Source organism: Rhinolophus sinicus, chromosome 18 (genome assembly GCF_057876585.1).
Source record: "Rhinolophus sinicus isolate RSI-liver-muscle chromosome 18, RSI-T2T, whole genome shotgun sequence".
NCBI lineage: Eukaryota > Metazoa > Chordata > Mammalia > Chiroptera > Rhinolophidae > Rhinolophus > Rhinolophus sinicus.
Window position 1 is genome coordinate 25,319,266 of NC_142518.1, and position 24,274 is coordinate 25,343,539.

Below are 24,274 nucleotides of genomic sequence, written 5' to 3' on the forward strand. Positions count from 1 at the left end.
TAGGCCAGCACTGGCCAACAGAATTTTGTCCTACGTACACACTAGAATTGTTAAAATTTAAAGACTGTTACCTCCAATTGTTGACAAGCATTTAGAGCAACCTGACTCTCACATATTGTTGGTGGGAGTATAAAATGGTAAATCAATTTAAAAATCAGTCTGGCAGTTTTTCGTAAGGTTAAACCTACACTTACACTATGATCAAGCAATTCCACTTCTAGATATTTACCCAAGAGAAATGAAACATATGTTCACAAAAAGACATGTTTAAAAATAAGAGCTACTTTACTTTCAAGGGCTATATTACCTTTTAAACACAGACATGATTAATTTCTCAAAAACCCATTGCTTGTCAGTTTAACAAGAGGAATAATCAAAGTTTACATCATTATTGGTTTATTTCCCATGAGATTATAATTATCTCTTTTTCTCATAATAGTATGTCTAATGAAATCAAGCTTCCTTCACACTAATTATATAAAGAAATAAAGAATTTGTGTATGACTAACTGACATTGATTTCTGTCTTGTTACATAATAACTATCTCCCTGGAAAGTTGTCGCTGCATTGATGCCTAAGTTCATTATCAGTGACAAAGAAAATTTGCAAAGCAGAAATCCAGGAGTAAAAAAAAGAAAAAAAAGCAAATAGAGTTAAGGTTCCTGTGAGTTAGTATAATTTTATGCCCTTATTTATCCGTAAAGACTAATTCTTTAGAGGTTATATATAGGTCTTTTTGGCATAGGATTTAGTATTCAAAATAGAATTATACATTTTGTTTTAATCTTCACATTGCGTAGTTTGAATTAAACTGTGATGAATATTCATCCATAGCTCAAGTTCTATCTGACTCTCATTATGACACTTGGATTGAATAAACTATTCCTGCTCTCCTAGAAAGAAGGCATAATTATATACTGCTGGCCATTTGCATTTATATTCCAAGGTATCAGTAAAACATCAGACACTGCCTTAATAGATTTGATGACACTTTGGGGTCTGAGGTGGACCAGGAAGCAACAGTCATTTAAACTACCTGCAGTTGGAATTGAGAGATGGACAAAGAAGTCAGTTTATTTGAGATTTAAAATGTTTCTGTATTATAAACACAGCTATTAGAGAATGCATCTAAATTCGGGAGCAAAAATCTGGTCTTTTAAAAGGCAGGTTATCTATTATCAAACCACTCTCTGAATGAAGATTTCCTTTTGCTCCAGGCATGGAGCTAGACTGGAGGCACTATCAATGCCAAGTCCCTTTAAGCCAGTCAGATATTTCTGTAATTCAAAGATGAATCACTGTGCGAACTGGTTTATTTCTCTTTCACCCTTATTTATATAATTTAGTCCCTTAGGGTACCAAACTAAAGGAATGTTTCCTAAGGTATGTTCATCTCAGTGGGTTCTATATTTTAATTTCTATCTTCCCATCCCCATGAGCCAAACAAAAATCCCTGTTGAGCATCTCAACTCCTTCACTGTTGACTCAGGAATCAACAATTGCCTTGAGGAGAAAAGTGACTCCAGATATTATAATCACTTGTTTCGGTTTTCCTTGTCATCCGTAGATAGCCCTGAAAAGGCTTATACCTTACTAACTCGTTGATATCTTCAAATGTTTAAAACATGTTTTGTTTCACTTTTCTAGAAGTTCTCAGCTTGATAGTTAATATGAAATGATCTATTCTACCATTATCCTCAGATAAATTTTTAACAAAATAATCCAGCTTTGTTTACTCAGTAATATGACTGTAGTGTGAATAAATCGTACATTCCTACCACAGCTATAGGCTATGGTGTTTGCAGCAAGGAGACAAAAATGATCCAATCTGTGATTTAAAAGGATCATACTGGTATGCACAAAAGAGATTGCATTGGAGGTAAATGGAGTCAGGATACCAATGAGTACGTTTTTGCGCAAAAGATGATGAGTATGAATTAGAGCAGTTAAAGTAGAGAAAAGATGACAGGCATTTGTTTTTAGATATATTAAAAATAGAAGCAGCAGATGACTGGCTAAGAGATGAGCTGTTATGTAAGTACCTACCTTGTAGATGTGAAGTGATCCTGACCTTGAAAAACTGAGTACATAGTCAGGCAGTTTTCCAAGCCAAAAATGATTAGGAAAAATAATGTTTTTCGGGGAAGATAATGTGTTGGATATTGAGCTTTTTACTTTGAAGTTAATAGACTCTTCTGAAAAGTGGATAAAGTGGGGGTAGAAAGACAAGTTAACAAGGTATGACAATAACCTAGGCTGCAATTTTCTAATGACCCTTTCAAGTTGAAGTTCAATATCATGCCATAAACACTTTTGAAGGACCTGCGTCAAAATTCTGTGCTAACAGCTATGAGATTGATGCATGTTTTCAAAATATTCTAAAAGTAGTAGGTAGGTTTGTAGATACATTTAAACAAGGAATGATAATAAAGTCAAGTTTTCTGATTCCCAATTTAGTGCTCTTTCCACTATACCATAAGATGTGTGGATGGAAATTGGTGGGTTAGATGTAGACACTATAAAAGTAAAATCAACATGTTTGATCACTGAAAGGTTATAGGGAAGAAGGCCTGCTTAGATAGAAAGAATATTAATATTAGTGATTTTTGAGGTAATATGACTCCATAAATATGATGTTGATGCCATAGAATACTAGAGAGAAAAAGAGGTGGTATATTCTATTATGATGGAGCCACTTTTGAAGATCTGAATAAATCTCTACATAGACATTGATCACAGCTAAAGAGAGATTTATATCTAGAGCTCAGGAAACCATGATTATCATACAGAAGGTATGGTTTGGCAGACTATGTGCTTCTTACCTACCTTTTGGATACTATAAATATTTATGCAGTTATTTTGCATCTTTTGGCAAACATATCACACTGTTCCATTTCAGACAAATAAAACCACTGGGCCTCTTTCAAATAAATAGCTGATAAGTTAATTCTTAAATTATTTGTGCATGTAAACTCTGGCTTTCTGAACCTGAATGCAGGGCATGCAATATCTCTCTATTAAATTTTAAATTGTTATTTTTTTTCACCAATGTGCTTCTTATTTTTAAAGATACTGAATAAAACATTATGACTCTAAGTGCCTGATCAGCTCTGCAACCATGAAATTGATTCCTAAAATATGCCAAACCTGTCATTCTCATTTTTTGGAAAAAAAAAAAAATTAAGAAGTCTTCAAAGATGGGAGTGCACAGAACAGGAGTTTTGTTGTTGTTGTTGTTGTTTTAAATAGATATTGAAACAATAGATATGTACAAAAAACTACTACTGGGTATGAATAGGTAAATTTCCATCACACATATGGAAAACAGTACCACATTTCTGGTGGGAGGAATGTCCTGATGTGCTAATTGCTCTACATTTATCCCAATCCCCATATGCTCGGAAAACACCAATGAAGGATGAAAGACTGCCTTTTGGATATTTTGAAACTTCACTTTTCTGGAGCGTCTGGTTCATACAGTCTGTCAATCAACTGTTAGAGTGCTCACTGCCTATAAAAATGGACACATATTGGCATTCCAATTTTTAACCAATATTCTTAGTCTGCCACTGTTTATGATGAAATGCTTCCTGAGCTCATGAATCACTATAAAAATGTTTTCTAAAGCCAATTCCTAAAGCAATCTCAATATTGCATCATTTTAAAGTGACCTGGTCACAAATATTGACATGGGAGAATTAAATGTAAAATTGCCATTTTGTTTCTAGGAGTGAAAATTATAAGTATCAGTATGGTAGTTTTACGTATTGTGACTGGTATTTTAGAAAAGCCACTCTGGATTACATGAAACAGTCAGTGACCAGATTCACATTTTCCTTTTGTTCTTATATAGTTTCACTTGTACTGATAAAGTCTTCCCATACATTGGGAAAACAAGCTAGTAGAGATTCACTTCTGTCTTCCACCAGTTCTGACTGTACAGCTGCATGATTTTGGCTTTGCCTCTAGGGTCACTTAAAGAAAATCCAGTTGCCATGCTGATATAGAGAGGTATAATTGTAGTTAATAAAATTTTCTCTTGAAAAAAATGAAGAGAATTATTCTCCAGAGGTTAACACTAGGAGTGGTGGTAGAAAATGATGTTAGAAATTATACGGAGATAAATTGTATCTCTATTTATGTACAACTTCTTCAGCAATCTGAATTTTAAAATGTAATGTAGTGCTGTTAGACATGGTAAATAGCCATCACTGGGCATTTTCAAAAGGAAGTTGAACTACACCATATTTTCACTCACTATTTTATCTCCATTGTGTTGTATATTGCCTATCACTTAGTAAGGGACCAAAATGTTTTATATCAAAGAATAGGTGACTAACTGAATGAGTGACTAACAATGAATTAATAAAATTATAGAAGGGATTCCTACAAAGAGTAAACAATGGCAAAACTAGCTTCTATAGTCTTATATAGTCGTGAGGTCTATAGGACAAGACATGGGTTTTGAGACCAATGTGTAAAATCTGGAAGTAGGAATTGGGTTCCAAAACAATGATGCTTAAAGTGAGAGCTTCATCAAGCTAGTCCTAGATGGAGTTTAAAATATAGGAAATGAGGGGAGGAGATCCAAGATGGCAGAGTAGATAAATGCTGTGCTTGCCACATCCAATGAACACATCCAAATTACAACTAAATTATAGAAAAATCAACCTGGAGAACCATATGACGTTTAGCTGAATGGCAGTTTTATAACTAAGGATATAAAGAAGAAGCCACCTTGAGACTGGTAAGAGCAGAGATGTTAAATGACCAAGCCCCAAAACTCTGTGTGGTAGATGAAAACTGGAAGGGATATCTCAGCCATAGAGGTTCCCCACAGAGCAGCAAGGGACCCCAGCCTCACATAAAGACCCCAGCCTAGAGTTCTGGTACCAGGAAGAGGAACGCCCACAACATTTGACTGAAAAACTGTGGGGATTTTGACCATCTGGCTGGGACAGAAGGCTGCGGAGAACCCAGACATCCTCTTCAAGTGCCCACACAGATTCACTCGCTTGCAGGCACTCACCTTGGGCTCCAGTGGAAGGAAAGTGACTCAGGGGGTGTCAAAGATATACAGGAGGCAGACTGAGGTGTGTGGCTTCAGGCAAAAGCTGGAAGAGAGTCATAATTTTCCATGTGTAGGATCCTTCTCCCATGCAGCCAGCTGGTAAGTGGGCACCATCTTTCCTGTGTTGAGCTCTGCTCCTCTGCCATACTCATGGCCAAATATGCATCTGAATTAGTCTGATGAGCCCTACCTGCTCCACCCTGCTGACTCACTGAGACCCAGCAACACCAAACAAGGCTTTATCAGTGGCAGAACCTTACTGGAACCAGCAAGTGGCAGTAGGCTTTGGAAGGTCCTGGTTTTTTGCACAGCTACCCCAAACCCAGAAATGGTGAGAGCCCTCCTCAGTTCATAGCATGGCCTCTCCCACGCACCTCCACATCCGGCACAGGCAGTCACAAGCTATGGATCACTTTGTAGCTCCTACCAGGTAGTCCCCAGCTTGTCGCAGGCAGTGGGTGAGCTGGGCTTGCACCAGAGTCCCTTCCAAGAGGCCCCAGAATGAAAATACTTGGAGGCTGGCTTCAAACCACAGCAGAGCACAACCCGATTAGGCCCACAGGTGGCACACCCAAAGGGCAGTCTCAACAGGTACCAGAGCCCACTGGGGGGAATCTAGCTGTGTGCTAAGCACCCCCACAGCAGACCGTAAGCTGTGGACATGGTCATACCCCACAGCCGATCAGCCTGAGGGTCAATCCCACCTAGTAATGTGCCAATAGCAATCAAGGCTCACCTATAACAGGAGGGCACACACAACATACACAAGGGACACTTCTGGGGCACCTGGAGCAGGTGATCACATAGACGGTGACACTGGGCCCCACAGAGCACCTACTATATAAGGCCACCTGGCAAGACAGGGAGACATAGCAGATCCACCCAATACATAGAAACAAACAGAGAGGTAGTCAAAATGAGAAAATAAAGAAATACATCCCAAATGAAAGAATAGGAGAAAACTCCAGAAACGGAACTGAACAAAATGGAGGCAAGCAGCATACCAGAGACAGAGTTCAAAACACTGGTTATAAGAATGCTCAAGGAACTTAGTGAGAACTTCAACAAACAGATAGAAACATTAAAGAATAAATAAATAAAGACATATAAATCATAAAAAAATGTGAAGAATACAGTAACTGAAATGAAGAATGCACTAGAAGGAAATATGAGCAGACTAGATAAAGCACAGGATCAAATCAGTAATTTGGAAGACAAGGTTATAAAAAACACCCAATCAGAACAGCAAAAGGAAAAAGAGAATAAAAGAAAAGGAGGATAGTTTAATAGACCTCTGGGACAACGTGAAGTGTAACAACATTTGCATCATAGGGGTACCAGAAGGAGAAGAGAGAAAGCAAGGGATTGAGAACCTATTTGAAGAAATGACAGAAAACTTTCCTAACCTGGCAAAGGAAATAGACATACAAGCCCAGGAAGCACAGAGAGTCCAAAACAAGATGAACCCAAACAGGCCCACATCAAGACACGTCATAATTAAAATGGCAAAGGTTAAAGACAAGGAGAGAATCCTAAAAGCAGCAAGAGAAAGGCAACTAGTAACTTATAAAGCAGCTCCCATAAGATCGCCAGGTTATTTCTCAACAGAAACTTTGTAGGTCAGAAGGGATTGGCAAGAAATATTCTAAGTGATGAAAAAGAAGGATCTACAATCAAGACTACCAAGCAAGGTTATTATTTAAAATAGAAGGATAGTTAAAGAGCTTCCTAGACAAGAGAAAGCTAAAGGAGTTCATCACCACCAAACCAGTATTACAAGGAATCTTAGAGGGACTTCTTTAAGGTGAAAGAAAAAGATAAAAAATATGAATATTAAATGGTAATAACTACATATCTGTCAACAATTACTTTTAATGTAAATGGATGAAATGCTCCAATCAAAAACATAGGTGGCTGAAAGGATAAGAAAACAATTCCCTTACATACGCTACCTACAAGAGATCCACTTCAGATTGAAAGACACACACAGACTGAAAGTAAACAAATGGAAAAAGTTATTTCATGAAAATGGAAACGAGGGCGGGGGGAAGCTGGTGTAGCAATACTTATACCAGACAAAATAGACTTTAAAACAAAGGCTATAGAAAGATACAAAGAAGGACCCAGTAATCCCACTCCTGAGTATTTGTCTGAAGAAACCCAAAACACTGCTTCAAGGGGATGTGTGCTCCATATGTTCATTGCAGCATTGTTTACAATGGCCAAGATGTGGAGGCAGCCTGGGTGTCTGTCAATGGAAGAATGGATAAAGAGGAAATGGTCCATATATACAATGGACTATTGCTCGGCCATGGAAGGAAATGCATTCTTGCTACCTGCAGCGGCATGGATGGACCTGGAGGGTGTTGTGCTGAGCAGAGTATGTCAGACAGAGAAAGATGTAATGTGATTCCACTTATATGTGGAAGCTAAAGAACAAAATAAACAAACAAAACTGAAACACAGATACAGAGAACATTTTGATGGTTGCCAGATGGGAGGGGGAGGTCAAAGGGGATGGGGGAAAAAGGGGAAAGGATTAAGTACAATTGGTTGTTACAAAGTAGTCATGCAGATGTAGGGTATGGCACAAGGAATATAGTCAATAATATTGTAATAACTATGTATAGTGTAGACTGGTACTAGATTTATCGGGGTGATAGATGGGAGAGGGCTGGGGGACTGGGTGAAAAAGGTGAAGGGATTAAAAAGTACAAATGAGTAGGTACAAAATAGTCACAGGGATAAAAAGTAAAGCATAGGGAATACAGTCAATAATATGGTAATAGCTATATATAGTTCCAGGTGGGTATTAGACTAGTGAGGGGAATTACTTCTTAAATTATACAAATGTTATATGTTGTACAACTGAAATTAATATAAAACAATATTGAATGTCAACTGTAATTGAAAAATTTTTAAAAAGGGAGGGGGGAGGTGTAGGGGAATAAGAGGTTCAAATTTCCAGGTATAAAACAAGTAAGTCATGGGGATGTAATGTACAGCATGGGGAATACAGTCAATAACATTGTGATAGCGTTGTATGGTGTCAGATGGGCTTAGCATGGTGATCACCTCTTTAAGTTAATAATGTTGAACACCTATGGTGTACACAAGAAACTGATATAATGTTGTATGTTAGCTATATTTTTTTAAGTAAAAATCTTTTTAAAACTAAATAAAATATGGGAAATATGGGAAGAGAGATGGAGCTGCTTGATAAGGATAGAAATGCAACTGTCATAAAGGTGACGGAAATTAGATAACTTGCCCCAGAGACTAACATTACTTTCACATTCTTTGTCAGCAGTGAGATATCCAAGGCCATGTAGAGAAATGAACCTTAAAGCAATACTGGACCAATGGCAGTGAAGCCAGTAGGGAATTTTCCTCTACGTAAAGATTACTCTTTTGGGGTTGGTTGAATAGTGCTTTCTCCCTCATACAGAAAATTAATTCTAACAGGGAACTAAATTTTGAAGTAACATTGAACACTAGAAATTGTCAGATTCATGTTCCAGGTCCTCATTTGTCATAAAGAAGGACTTCACCTTGGGACATGAACAAGAAGGAAACTTATCACTACCTGAAATGAACATTATATAAACTGTCACTCCCAAATAACAGGTGGAGATAGACCTGAAAAATAACTGTTTGAGAAATCAACCTACAACAACCAATGTCACTTAGGTAATCAGTCTAACACTCAAATTCTTCCTGCTTCAAGAGACATAGCAACAAATCTATTCATAACATCACTAAGAGTCTTGACGAAAAACACTCACAGCACAAATAAAAGGAGACTCCTTTTTAAAACTACAATGAAATAAAAATATATGTTCCATGTTTGACAAAACAAATACTTCCAATATCTTTTTCCTCTACACAATTATATGTAGTCACCAGCATTTTGAGAATGCTCTGTTATACTTGAAATTATTTTCCATAACCAAACTCATCTCTAGTTCCCTGGTTATCTGAATTTTTAGAAACCCTCGTGCTTTGATCTATATTTACTTGAATTTAATTTTATAGTTTCCACACTATGGTCCCCTACTTATAAACACGGTATATTACTTAATGTTCACAATAACGCTGTGATGCCATTACTCCTATTTGATGTATGTGAAAACAGGAAACAATGACTGCTTAAGAGCAAGTTGATAATGAATGTAAGGAATCTCCACTTCTGATGAAAAACAATTAATAAAGACCAGTTTCACCCTCTTGCTTGAAACATACAAAATGGGCAAAGTATATGAATCACCAATTTCCAAGACACTGTTTATCAAACAAGAAAGGACACTGATCCCATTGAGATGGAAATCAAACACAGTGATACCTATGATTGCCCCAGATTACTGCCTTGAGAGAATCTCCTGGGCACAGAGCAGGGAGGCAAAATGCAGCCGGAGCTCAGCAGATTCCCTGAGGTGAGCAGATGGAGATGAGCATCTGGGGATAACAAGGCAGTTATAGTTCATAAGACAGAGTAAGAGCTTCACAAAGAAAGAATTCGAGAGATTTGCAGTATTCATTTGAGTCAACTATTCTCAAATGAATATTCAAGTATTCACTTGGGTACTGATTAGTGTATGTACCGTGTTTCCCCGAAAACAAGACCTAGCCTGACAATCAGCTCTAATACATCTTTTGGAGCAAAAGTTAATATAAGATCTGGTATTATATTATATTATATTATATTATATTATATTATATTATATTATATTATATTATATTATTAGACCAGGTCTTATATTAATTTTTGCTCCAAACGACGCATTACAGCTGAGTGTCTGGCTAGGTCTTATTTTTGGGGAAACATGGCATGTGAGGAAACTATTTGATGTTAGGGAAAGCACCACTCAGAAGTATTAGAGGTAACAGTACCTGGTGCTCACGCAGTCCTGCAAATGGTGCTTCTTCCTACAGCTAACATAGAAAAAGCTCGTGATTCATGAGCTACTCTGAAGAGTACACAGAGGGGTCCTGTCTCCGTGTGCGTTTATTAATCTGCTAGACTCCTATAAAAAATACCATAGAGTGGGTGGCTGAAACAACAGACATTAATTTTCTCACAGATCTGGAGGCTAGAAGTCCATGATCAAAGGGATGGAAAATTCAGTTCCTGGTGAGGGCTTTCTTCCTGGCTTGTAGATTATCACCTTCTCACTGTGCCCTCACATGGCTTTTCCTCTGTGCTCACATGGAGAAAGAGTGAGAGAGATCTCTGGTGAGTTTCCTCTTCTTATAAGGACACCGATCCTACTGGATTAAGACCCCGTCCTTATGATCTAATTTAAGTTTAGTTACCTCCCTAAAGGCCCTATCTCCAAATACAGTCACACTGAGGTTTAGGGCTTCAACATACGAATATAAGGGAGGACACAATTCAGTCCATAGCAAAGGGGAATGTGTAAGTACAGACTGAGCAATGCTGTGGACCTGACTATACATCTTAAAAGCAAAAATTGAAAGGACCAAACGGCTCCCAAGTAACTTACATGAGCCTGAAATAAAACTTAAGAATATCCCTAGAAACAAAATATCCAGGATCCAATAATAAAATTCACAATGTCTGGTATCAAATAAAAAATCAGAATGTATACAAAGACATAGGAAACACAACTCATAATGAAAAGATAAATAAATCAATTGAAACAATTTATTACTGGCATTAGTGAAAATAGTGGACTAGGAAACTTGAAAGGTCAGTCTCTCCACAGAAACAACAAAATGGAGTAAAACTGTCAGAATCAACTTAGTTGAAAATCTGGAAAATAGTCAAAGGTTTACAGAAACCAAGCACATTTTGGTCAAGAAATAGGTGACTGAAATATAATCAAAGGGCTTTGTGGTGTTTCAACTTACTCTTTCCATGCCCCTCCCTGGTTTGGTGACAGTCTCAATGACAGTCCACATTCCTGGTGTAGGTCTCTATTTCTGGAGGGAGCAGAGTGAACCTTGTTTTCAAGGAATTGTATTTGTTTATTTTGATCTGTCTAGGAGATCCCTGAAGCATTGATACAAGAACCTTGCCTTTGTTTCACCTAACTTGGAAATTTCTCATGGTGGAAAAGTGGCCACATAGAGAATATACTTCAAAAATGTTAAATGACAAGTAAATAAGCCACACTACCTTCTGGGACAAAAGATTATATTTTTGTCAAAAAATAGACACACTGAAAGATGGGGAGGAAAAGCTGGGGGAGTGAGACACTTTGGGAGATAAGAATTTAAAAAGCTCCTACATGTACCATGGACTCTAGAAAACCACACATGTATCCAGAACAAATGCACAAATACTCAGAAAAGACAAGAGAAAGTTGAAGCATATATATACATACATACATACATACATACATATATATATATACACATATACATATACATATACATATACATATATATATATATATATATATATATATATATATATATATATATATATATATAGAGAGAGAGAGAGAGAGAGAGAGAGAGAGAGATTTGAGATCACATACAAAGAGAATGCATTCCTAACAAAAATAGTTTGGATAAGTCAGTAAACAAAAAATAACAGCTAAAACCCACAAAAAGCAGCAACAACAAACACTAGGAGGGAGAGGATATTATCTCTAGAGTTACCATGTTATATTATTCAAACTTTCCAGTTTTTAACAAAAAAATATGAGGCATGGAAAGAAACAAGAAAGCATGGACTAAACTCAGAGAAAAAATAAATTAATTAATAGGAATTAATGCTGAGGAGGCCAGCACATTTGACTTACTACACAAAGACTTTGAACCAATTGTCTTATATATGATTAAAGAGTCAATGGAAACCATGGAAAAAGAAATAGAGGAAAAGAGGACAAAAAAGCCTCAAAAATAGAGAATACCAATAAAGAGAGAAATTATAAAAAAGGAACCAAATAGGAATTCTGAAGCTGCCAGTACAAGTGAAATGAAATCTTCACTAGAAGTTTTCAACAACAGAACTGAGCAGACAGAAGACTCAGGGAACTTAAATACAGGTGAATTAAAAATATCCACTCTGAGGAACATAAAAGTGGGAGTCCCAGAAGGAGAGGGGAGATCAAAGGGGGCAGCAAGAATTTTTGAAGAAATAGTGTCTCCAAATTTCCCAAGCTGGATAAAGACATAAATATATACAACCAAGAAGCTCAATATCTCCAGGTTCGATAAACACATAAAAAAATTCACACTAAGACACATTATAATTAAGCTCTTAAAAGCCAAGGACAGAAAAGGAGTTTTTTTTTTAATTAATTTCAGGTGCACAAAACAATGTAACAGTTAGACATGTATACCCCTCACAAAGTGATAACACCCCCATCCCCTGTGCTGTACTTCACATTCTGTGACTATACAGACACAGACACACAGACACACACACACACACACACACACACACACACACACACACACACACACATATAATTAAGGCACCTACACCATCCATGAAGTGGTCTCCCTATTAAGACAAGTGTCCATAGGATACCCTACAAAATTTTTACAACATTAATGATTATATTCCCCAAGCTGTCTTTCGTATCCCTGTGGCAATCTTGTGGTTACCATTTTGTGCTTTCTAATCCCTTATATTTTCCCTCATCCCCATCCCCCTACCCCCATCTAGCAATCCTCAGTTTTTCCTCTATATTTCTGAGACTGTTTTTGATTAGTTTGTTCATTTATTCTAGTCTTTAAATTCCACATATAAGTGAGATCATATGGTATTTGTCTTTCTCCGTCTGACTTACTTCACTTAGCATAATGTTCTCTAGGTCCATCCATATTGTTGCAAATGGTAATATTTCATTCTTCTTTATGGCCAAGGAATACTCCATTGTATAAATGTACCAAAGTTTCTTAATCCAGTCGTCTACCGATGGGTATTTCGGTTGTTTCCATAGTGCTGCAATAACCATAGGGGTATACAAATTTATTTTTGAATTAGCGTTTTGGGTTTCTCTAGATAGATACTTAAGAGTGGAATTGCTGGGTCATAAGGTAGTTCCATTTCCAGTTTTTTGAGATACCTCCATACTGATTTCCATAGTGGCTGCACCAACGTGCAATCCCACCAACAGTATACGAGGGTTCCCTTTTCTCCACATCCTTTCCAGTACTTGTTGTTTGTTGATTTATTGATGATAGCCATTCTGACCAGAGTGAGGTGGTACCTCAATGTGGTTTTTATTTGCATTTCTCTAATGTTTAGTGATGTTGAGCATTTTTTCATATGTCTGTTGGCCATCTGTATGTCCTCTTTAGAAAAAAATGTCCTCTGCTCATTTTTCAATTGGGTTGTTTTTTTTTTTTGGTGTTCAGCTAAATGAGTTTTTTATAAATTTTGGATATTAACTCTGTATCAGATGTATCATTGACATATATCTTCACCCATTCAGTAGGAAGCCTTTTGTTTCATTGATGGTTACCTTTGCTGTGAAAAAACTTTTTAGTTTGATGTAATCCCATATGTTTATTTTTCCTCTTACTTCCCTTGCCCAGGAGGACATATCAGTGAAAATATAACAAAGGGTAATGTCTGCAAATTTACTTCCTATATTTTCTTATAGGAGTTTTACAGTTTCAAATCTTACAATTAAGTCTTTAATCCATTTTGAATTTATTTTTGTATATGGTGTAAGGAGGTGGTCCAGCTTCATTTTTTTGCATGTGTCTGTCCAGATTTCCCAGCATCATTTATTAAATAGACTCTCTTTATCCCAATGTAAATTCTTACTTCCATTGTCGTAGATTAAATGACCATATAGGCATGAATTTATTTCTGGGCTCTCTATTCTGTTCTATTGATTTATGTGCCTGTTTTTATGCCAGTACCATGCTGTTTTGATTACTGTAGCCTTGTAGCATAATTTGATGTCACGTATTGTGATACCTCCCACTTTCTTCTTATTTCTCAAGATTGCATGGCTATTTGGGGTCTTTTATGGTCCCATGTAAATTTTAGGATTATATGTTCCATTTCTCTGAAAAATGGCCTTAGTAGTTTGATAGGGATTGCGTTGAATCTATATATTGCCTTAGGCAGTATGAACATTTTAGCCATATTAATTCTTGCTATATATGAGCATGGTATGTGTTTCCATTTATTTGTATCTTCTTTAATTTCTCTCTTCGGTGTCATAATTTTCTAAGTACAGGTCTTTTACTTCTTTGGTTAACTTTATTCCTAAGTATTTTATAGTTTTTGAAACAATTGTAAATGGGACTCTTTTCTTAATTTCTCCTTCTGATAGATTATTATTGGTGTATACAAATGCAACTGATTTCTGAATATTAATTTTGTATCCTGGTACTTTACTAAGTTCACTTATCAGTTCTAATAGTTTTTTGGTGGAGTCTTTGGGTTTCTCTCTATATAATATATAGTATCATGTCATCTGCATATAATGACAGTTTTACTTTCTCCTTACCAATTTGGATGACTTTTGTTTGTTTTTCTTGTCTGATTGCTGTGGCTAGAACTTCCAGCTCTATGTTGAATAGAAGTGGAGAAAGTGGGCAACCTTGCCTTGTTCCTGATCTTAAGGGGAATGGCTTTAGCTTTTCCCCATTAAGTATGATGTCAGCTTTGGGTTTATCATACATGGCCTACATTATGTTGAGATATGATCCCTCTATTCCCGCTTTGCTAAGAGTTTTTATCATAAATGGCTGCTGGATTTTGTCAAATGCTTTTTCTGCATCTATTGATATTACCATATGATTTTTATTTTTAATTTTGTAAATGTGGTGTATCACATTAATTGATTTGTGTATATTGAACCAAACTTGCGTACCAGGAATGCATCCCTCTTGATCATACTCTATGATCTTCTTAATGTATTGCTGAATTCTGTTTGCTAGTATTTTGTTGAGGATTTTTGCATCTATGTTCATTAGGGATATCGGCCTGTAGTTTTCTTTTTTTGCCATGTCTTTGTCTGATTTTTGGATCAGGGTGATAGTGGCCTTATAAAAAGAGTTTTGGAGACTTCTCTCCTTCTAGATTGTTTGGCATAGCTTGAGGAGAATAGGTGGTAATTCAAAAAAAAAAAAAAAAAAAAAGGAGAATCTTGATAGCAGCAAAAGAGAAGTGATCTGTCACATATAAGATACCTTATTCAGATTAATAGCTGATTTCCAATCAGAAACCACAGAGGCAAGAAGTGGGAAGACAAATTTAAAGTGCTGAAAGAAAGAAAAAATCTGTCAACCAAGAATTCGATTTCTGGCACAACTACCCTTCAAAAACAAAGGAGAAATTAAAGCATTCCCATATTTTAAAAAGTAAGGGAGTGCTGCACTAGTAGGCATACCCTATAAGAAATGCTAATGGATCCTGCAGGTTGAAATGAAAGGACAGTAAACAGTAACTCATAGCCATACAGAGAAAAAAACAACATTGGTAAAGACAAGTATATAGGAATATGTAAAACCCACTATTATTTTATTTTTGGTTATGAATTCTTCATTTTGTTTCCTATTTGATTTAAATGACAAATTCCTGAAACAATAATTATAAATGTATTTTAACAGGCACACAATGTATAAAGATATAATATGCGACCACAACATAAAGAGGTGGGGACAGAGCACTACTAAAGCAGAGTTTTGAATAGTATTGAGGCTAAATTAGTATTAACTAAAATCGGATTGTTATATGCTTAAGATGTTAATTGCAACCTTCAAGTAACCACCAAGAAAAAAGTTTAAAAATACACAGAAAAATACATGAGAAGGTAGTATGAATGTAACATTAGGGAAAAAATTCAATTAAAAATAAAAGAAGGCAGTGATAGAGGAATTGAATGGGACAAAAAGCACGTGACATATAAAAAACAAATAGCAAAATGGTATAAGTAAGTGTTAGAACCAAATAGAGGTGATAGTTGCACAACATTGTGAACATATTAAAATGCCGCTGAATTATACAGTACAAAATAGTTAATTTTACGTTACGTGAATTTTACCTCCATAAAAAATATTCATTACTGGCATAGATGTTACATTTAACAGACAATGACATTAAAATATTTATTATAACAGCATTCCGTATGTTCAAATTGCGAAGTAGTGGTTTGAAAGATATAAAGAGGCAAATCAGATTTATAAAGATGAAAAATAAAATGTGTTAGATAAAATAAAAATATACTGGATGTGATTAACAACAAATTTGGTATTGTAAATGAAAAGATTAGTAAAGTTGAAGGCCTAGCAATAGAAACTATCCAAAATATAACACAAATAGAAAAGAGAATCAACATACATGAACACAAAAATTAGTGAGCTGTGAGACAATGCCATGCAGTCTATTATAAATGTAATCAAGACGCCTGAAGAAGAAGAGGAGAGACAGAAAGAATAGCTGAATAAATAATGGATGAAAACTCTCCAAATTCAAGAAGCTGTATGAATTCCAAGTACAAAAACAATACACAAAAGCACTTCATAATTAAATTGTTCAAACCGGTGATAAAGAGAAAATCATGAAAGCAGCAAGAAACAAATAAAGACTTGTTATGAACAAAGGAATGAAAATAGGATGACATTTGATTTCCTGTTAGAAACAATGCGAGTGAAAAGACAGTGGAGCATCATCTTTAAAATCCTGAAAGAAAAGTACTCTATCAACCTAAAATTCTATCCACATGAACAATCTTTCAAAAATAAAGATGAATAAAACATTTTCCAGGCATACAAAATCTAAAGAATTAATCATCATCATACCTATAAGAAATTTTAAATGCAATCCTTTTGGCTGAAGGAAAGTTATGCCAGATTGAAATACGGATGGATATAAAGAAATTACCAGAAATGTTAATTACTTGGGTAAATATGTAAGATTTTTTTCTTCTGTCTATAAAAGATACTTTATTTTAAACGAAATCAATAACAATATCTTGTGAGGGTTATAATATATCTATAAGTGACATATATGGTAATAATAGCACAAAAGTTAATGGAGAAATGGATGCATACTCATAAGTTTTTTATGCTATAGGTGAACTATATACTATCACATTAACGTAGACTCTGATAATTAAAGATAATAAATGGTAAGGCTCACCTAAATCCATATGAATAAGATTATCAACCTTTTTTCTTTCCACTGTACTAGAATAAACTGTAACTTCAGAGCCATGCCATCTTTCCTATTGCCAAATGTTTCACTCTAACAGTGCCGTACTAGCTCTAGATTGTCTCATGTTTAACTAGGTAATCAACAGAAACTACAGTTTGTTTTTTTCTCCCCTATTTTAATGGATGGACTCTAAAGAATAATTTCTCATCATCTATGGCTAATCAAACAATGAAAAAATAATCACAGATTCAGTATACAGTATAGATGGAGGAAAGGCAAAACCCCATCTCATCCATTAAAATGGAATTACATGTGATCCATCTCAGGGAGTTTTTGCTTTATATTCAAATAGATCACTCTTTAGTGCCAGAATGGTGTTTGGTTGATACCAGGGGAAGGTAGGACAGCCAGTACTGCTCTTCACAAGGGTATTCATATACTTCTAATCCTCTATCGTTTACAGCATATGCTAAATGTTACTGACACTGGAATAGCAGAACAAGAAATGCAAAAAATCATTATTTTCAGTATACCCTTCATTTCCACTTTGCACCACTATACAAAACATTTCCTTTATAAGCCCAAAGGCACAACCATGTTTTGAAAACCCCCAGCATAGAAACTTGCATGTCAAATTAGAATATCACTTTTTGCCTATGCCCTATCATTTATTTCTGTGCTTTTTTTTTGTTGTTGTTGTTGGTTTGTTTGGCCTACCCTTTATTGAACTTCTATTGAATTTCAAAATTAATAAGAAACAGGCACTAGAAATGTGGTTAAATGTCTACACTTAAATGTCATTCTGCAAAGATTAATACTATTTATTGATTCTGTTTTTAACTCAACCTTGACAGCTTTAAGGATGGGATGAATGATTGGTTTGCAGAAATCTTTCATTTATTGTCTATGTGCATAACCATAAAAGCTTTTGTTTTCTGCTCATAATAGAAAAGTATACTAAACTAAATAGTAAATAGCTATTTAGTTTAGTCAGAGTTTTCAGCCTAGGGAATATCTTAAATACTAGTTGTACTATGGTCACTATGAACACTTGTGAAATGGAGAACATTACAAAATGGTTTTAATTGCTTTAAGTGACAATTATAGGCAACTGTATTAAGACAGTGATAAGTATAACTACAGTGATATAGTGATAGTGGAAGTTACCTCAAATATATTGAAAGTTGTAGAAGCAAATATCTTAGCGCATATGAAAAATTTTGGATGGTTGAAATTTCTTCACAGTTCTATATTTTTATGCAGAACTGCATTCTTTATTATAGTTTATATGTTGAATATTATTGATCATTCATTACATCCCATTTATTTGTCATCATATATCAATTCAGATACTAACAAGGCTTCCCTCTTTTGCCTGTTTCATAGCTTAGAGGTGTAAAGGTGAACCAGTATGAAGTCTAACTTGAAGCTTTCAGCTTTCTTCCTATTCTATTTAATAAAATATTGGTTTAAACTAGGACATCCAGTTAGAATTCAGTAAAATACAAGCTTAAAAAGAAAGAATATAACCTATATAGTTGATGTGTACAAGGGAGTCTTCTCTCAAAACATTAAATTCCAAGGTACATATTCTAAAATATAATTCTATTACATTTTTAAAATAAAAATATTTCAAGTTTCAAATTTCAATGTTTTACTATTAGCCATTCTTTATTATATCCATATAAAATATTTATTCTACACATTTTGAGCATAATGTACAGTCAAAATACTACTTTTTACACACAGACACACACATTTATTTCTGTAAATGGAAAAATGTTTTATAAAATGATGTGTGACCACTGTGCGTACACCTGAAACTGAAGCTGAGTAATACTGAATATTAACTATAATTATATACACACACAGACACGTGCACTCATACACACACACACATACACACACACACATATGGTCACGGGATGTGGAATACAGCAGTATAGGGAATACAGTCAATGGAATTTTAACAGCTATATATATGATGTCAGAGGGGTAATAGATTGGGGGGGTTATCATTTTGTGATGGGTGTAAATGTCTAACTATTACATTGTTTTGTACACCTGAAACTAATAAAAAAGTAAAAAGTAAAAAAAAAAAATTGTAACCTTACTATGGTCAAGGAACTTTGATATTGTCTTCTGTTCTACTCTACTTCCTCATTTTCTATTCCATCTTATTTTTAAATATGCTCACTACAACCCACTAGATTTCCTTACAGAATACATTAGAGGGTCCTGCGATTGAAAAGCTCATTTAATAAACACTATTGAAAACAGGGCAGATTAACAAAAAGAACTAGAGAATAAAATTTATATAGACAAATATTTTCTTTACCTTTGATAGAGGAAATTTTCCATATTATCACTAATTAAATCATTAATAAAATTCCTCCCTTTGTATTCACTGAATATTGCTGCTGACTTCCATAAGCATGCTATAGTGAAATATGGTCAGAAATATATCTTCATTGAAATGGACTCAATTTCTCAGTGGATTTAAAGTAAAGCGAGAATATACTGAGTTTACTTCTATTACAACTGTGTCTACACTATCTACTGTTACTGGTAGGAAAATTTCAATACAACAATTTGGTTTAAAGAGGGTTTGAAATTTTTCTATCTATGACATCAAGGCACTCTATGTGTAGGAATAATTCACTGTGGGTGGCTGGGTCAATAGTTATAGTAAAGCTTCTACACTCAATATTTCAGAAGAGGCCATAAATGGAATGTAATTATTAGAGTTTTATATTCCCACTATATGGTGAAGCTCTTGTGAATTACTACATTATGTATGTATGTATATGTATGTATGTACGTATCTATCTATCTATTTAGTTACAATCTATTAACTCCTTTTTAAATTTACAGTAGAGAATTTCAATTTTTAAAAAATATATTTGAAGTACTTCACATTGTTGAAAATTTTTAAACAAATTTGAATTGAAAACCTTCCTGCACAATTTCTGTACCATCCAGACTTCTTGATTCATTGTATTCCTTTGTTTGTTGAGTTAGTGATTGAAAATTAGGAAGAGAGAAGTGGAGTCAACTTTATTCTTTTTTTTAATTAAAGTTTATTGGGGTGACAACTGTTAGCAAAGTTACATAGATTTCAGGTGTACAATTATGTAATACATCATCTACATATCACATTGTGTGTTCACCACCCAGAGTTAGTTCTCCTTCCATCACCATATATTTGATTCCCTTTACCCTCACCTACTACTCCCCTCCCTCCTTACCTTCTGGTAACCACTAAACTATTGTCTGTGTCTATGAGTTTTGTTTCTTCATTGGTTTTTCTTGTTCTTTTGTTGTTTTCAGTTTTACATACCACATATCAGTGAAATTATATGTTTCGCAACTTTTTGTGTCTGACTTATTTCGCTTAGCATTATAATCTTATGATCCATCCGTGTTATCCCAAATGGCATCTTTTCTTATGGTGGAATAGTATTCCATTGTGTATATATACCATAACTTCTCTATCCAATCATCTATCAAAGGACACTTTGGTTGTTCCATGTCTTGGCCACCATAAAGAAAGCTGCAATGAACATTGGAGCACACGTGTCTTTATGGATAAATGTTTTCAGAGTTTTTGGGTAGATACCTAAGAGAGGGATTGCTGGGTCATATGGTAATTCTATTTTAAATTTTTTGAGGAATCTCCACACTGCCTTCCATAGTGGCTGCACCAGTCTGCATTCCCACCCACAGTTTATGAGGTTTGCTTTTCCTCCACAGCCTCTCCAACACTTATTATTTGTCTTCTTGATGATACCCAAGTGGGGTTCATCCCAGGGCCACAAGGATGGTTCAACATATGAAAAACGATCAATGTGATACACCACATAAACAAAAGAAAGGACAAAAATCATATGATTATATCAATGATGCAGAAAAAGCATTTGACAAGATACAACATCCATTTTTTATTAAAACACTAAGTAACATGGGTATACAAGGAAAATACCTTATCATAATAAAGGCTATATGTGACTAACCCTCAGCTAATACCGTAATTAATGGTGAAAACTGAAGCTCTTTGCTCTACATTCAGGAACATGACAGGGCTGACCCCTATCACCTCTGCTTTTCAACATAATATTGGAAGTCCTTGCCAGAGCAATCAGGCAAGAGAAAGGAATAAAAGGCATCCAAATAGGGAATGAAGAAGTTAAATTCTCACTTTTTGCAGATGACATGATGCTATATATAGAAAACCCTAAAGATTCTACCACAAAGCTATTAGAAACAATAAACGAATACAGTGAAGTTGCCGGCTACAAAATCAACATACAAAAAAAGTCCATTGCATTCCTATATACTAGCAATGAAATCTCAGAAAAATAAGCAAACAAACAAACAAAAAAACCCCAATTCCTTTTGCAATTGCAACAAAAATAACAAAATACCTAGGAATAAACTTAACCAAGGATGTGAAAGATCTATATGCTGAAAACTATAAGACATTTTTAAAAGAAATTGAACAAGACATAAAAAAATGGAAACACATTCCGTGCTCATGGATTGGAAAAATCAACATAGTTAAAATGGCCATATTACCCAAACCAATATACAGATTTAATGCAATCACCATAAAAATCTCAATGGCATTTTTCAAAGAAATAGAACAAAAGGTCATCAGATTTGTATGGAACCACAAAAGACCCCGAATAGCCAAAGCAATCTTAAGAAAAAAGAACAATGCTGGAGGTATCACACTCCCTGTCTTTAGCTTGTACTAAAGGGCAACAATAATCAAAACAGCATGGTATTGGCAGAAAAACAGACACATGGACCAATGCAATAGAATTGAGAACCCAGAAATAAAACCACATAAATATGGACAGATAATTTTCAACAACGAAGCCAAAAACATATAGTGGAGAAAAGACAGCCTCTTCAATAAATAGTGCTGAGAGAATTGGAAAGTCACATGCAAAAGAATTAAACTAGACTGCTATCTGTCACCGTGTACCAAAATTAATTGAAAATGGATCAAAGACCTAAGCATAAGACCTGAAACAGTAAACTGCATAGAAGAAAGCATAGGTACTAAACTTATGGACCTTGGGTTCAAAGAATATTTTTGAATTTGACTCCAAAGGCAAGGGAAGTAAAAGCTAAAATAAATGAATAGGACTATATCAAACTAAAAAGCTTCTGCACAGCAAAAAACAACAACAACAACAACAAAAAATCAACAAAATAAAGAGGCAACCAACCAAAGGGGAGAAGATTTTTCAAACAACACCTCCAATAAGGGGTTAACATCCAAAATATATAAGAAACTCATACAACTGAACAACAACAAAAAAAAACCAAACAATCCAATTAAATAATGGGCAGAGCACCTGAACAGACATTTCTGCAAAGAGGACATAACAAATGTCCAATAGACATATGAAAAAATGCTCATCACAAATCATCAGAGAAATGCAAATAAAAACTACAATGAGGTATCACCTCACACTGGTTAGAATGGCTATCATCAACTTGATTCTTAATAAGAATTTCAATTTAAGTTGACACAGGAAAATATGACCAGAAACACTATTTGGGAACTGTTGGATAATTTATTAATCCACATATTCATCCTAATTAAGTTAAAATTGAGTTAAAATTGAATGCAGATCATCACTAATATATTCTTTATTATCATGGTCTTTACCATCGGTCGTTATCATCAACCATTCACTGATTAGCTGTGGAGTGTCAGAGAGCAATTGGAACATTCTTGATTTTGTGATATTTTAAAACACACAAAAGATCTCTTACCATATTATACTGCAAATTCACCTCTAGTTTGTGATTCACCATTCTTCATTTTCTTGCAGAATTACTGGTTTCTAGATTTCTCTTACCAATCAGAACTTTACAAGTTTTATTAATGGTTCCCAAGCCCAGTCTTTCACTTCTTTTCATGAAACATGTCTGGCCTCCGTGCCTAATGTGAAATTACCATTTTATACACAAAAAATGTATTCACCTATAGAAAATCTCTGAAGTGTCAAAAAGGTTTAGAATCATAAATTTCTCAGCAAACATGGTAAACATCTGCTCTACTGCAAGCACAGTACTTGGTGTTGTAAAGAATTGGGACCAAGTAAGACAGCTGTCACCTTCAAGGTACACAATGGTCAGTGTCAGGAAATTTCAAATTGATACAATATTATTCTCAAATCTATATATAGTCCATATACAATTTATGTAATTATTATCGCAGAATAATGGTCCCAATAACAATATTCATAGAGATTGCTTCTCAATCCTAGCTATGTGACTAGTTATATTTTTTAAACTGTTGGTTATGACACAGTTATATTTGGGGAAATCATTTTAGTGTGTTACAATCATCTTAAAAAATAGAAGGGCAGAAACAGAAAGAATAAGGTAAAATAGAAAAAATCAGATTATATTTCATACAGCAAAAGTAAATTTGCTTTGTGAAACATTTGTTTCATATATATGTATACATATATGTATATGAGTGCATATGCATATTGGATTAGGCAGATGCACACTTTACATTCCAGTCAAAAAGTTGAAAAAGTGTAAAAACACTAATTTGAACTATTGATTTAATCTCAAATCTCCAGAGTTCTTATCTATAAAGTAGAAATAAAAATAGCGAATAATATACATGTACCCACTGTGTTAAGTCCTTTTTACAGAGTAATTTATTTGCTCCTCAAAGAACAGAAGTTATTCCCATTTTACATATGAATTATATTACTTGCCAAGGATAAAATTAAAATTTAATGGGACCAAGATACCTAAACCAGGTTACCTACCCTAAGTGAGAGACCTAATTTACAAAACTAATGTAAAGGGTAAGTGATATAAAAAGAGTAAAACTATAAAAATGTAAGACATTATTATTTAGAGTTAAAAAGTTGTACAAATTCAAGTCCTAGTATAAACTTGACAACATAATTTAACCCTAAGAAGGATGTTTTATGTACCTTCATTCGAAACAAACAATTTTCCACACATGGTTATAAATTTAGCTAATCGTTAATTTCCTTGAGCAGACCACAAGTTATTGATAATACCATTTAATTTAGTTGAGAAATTTTGTACACATCTATAAT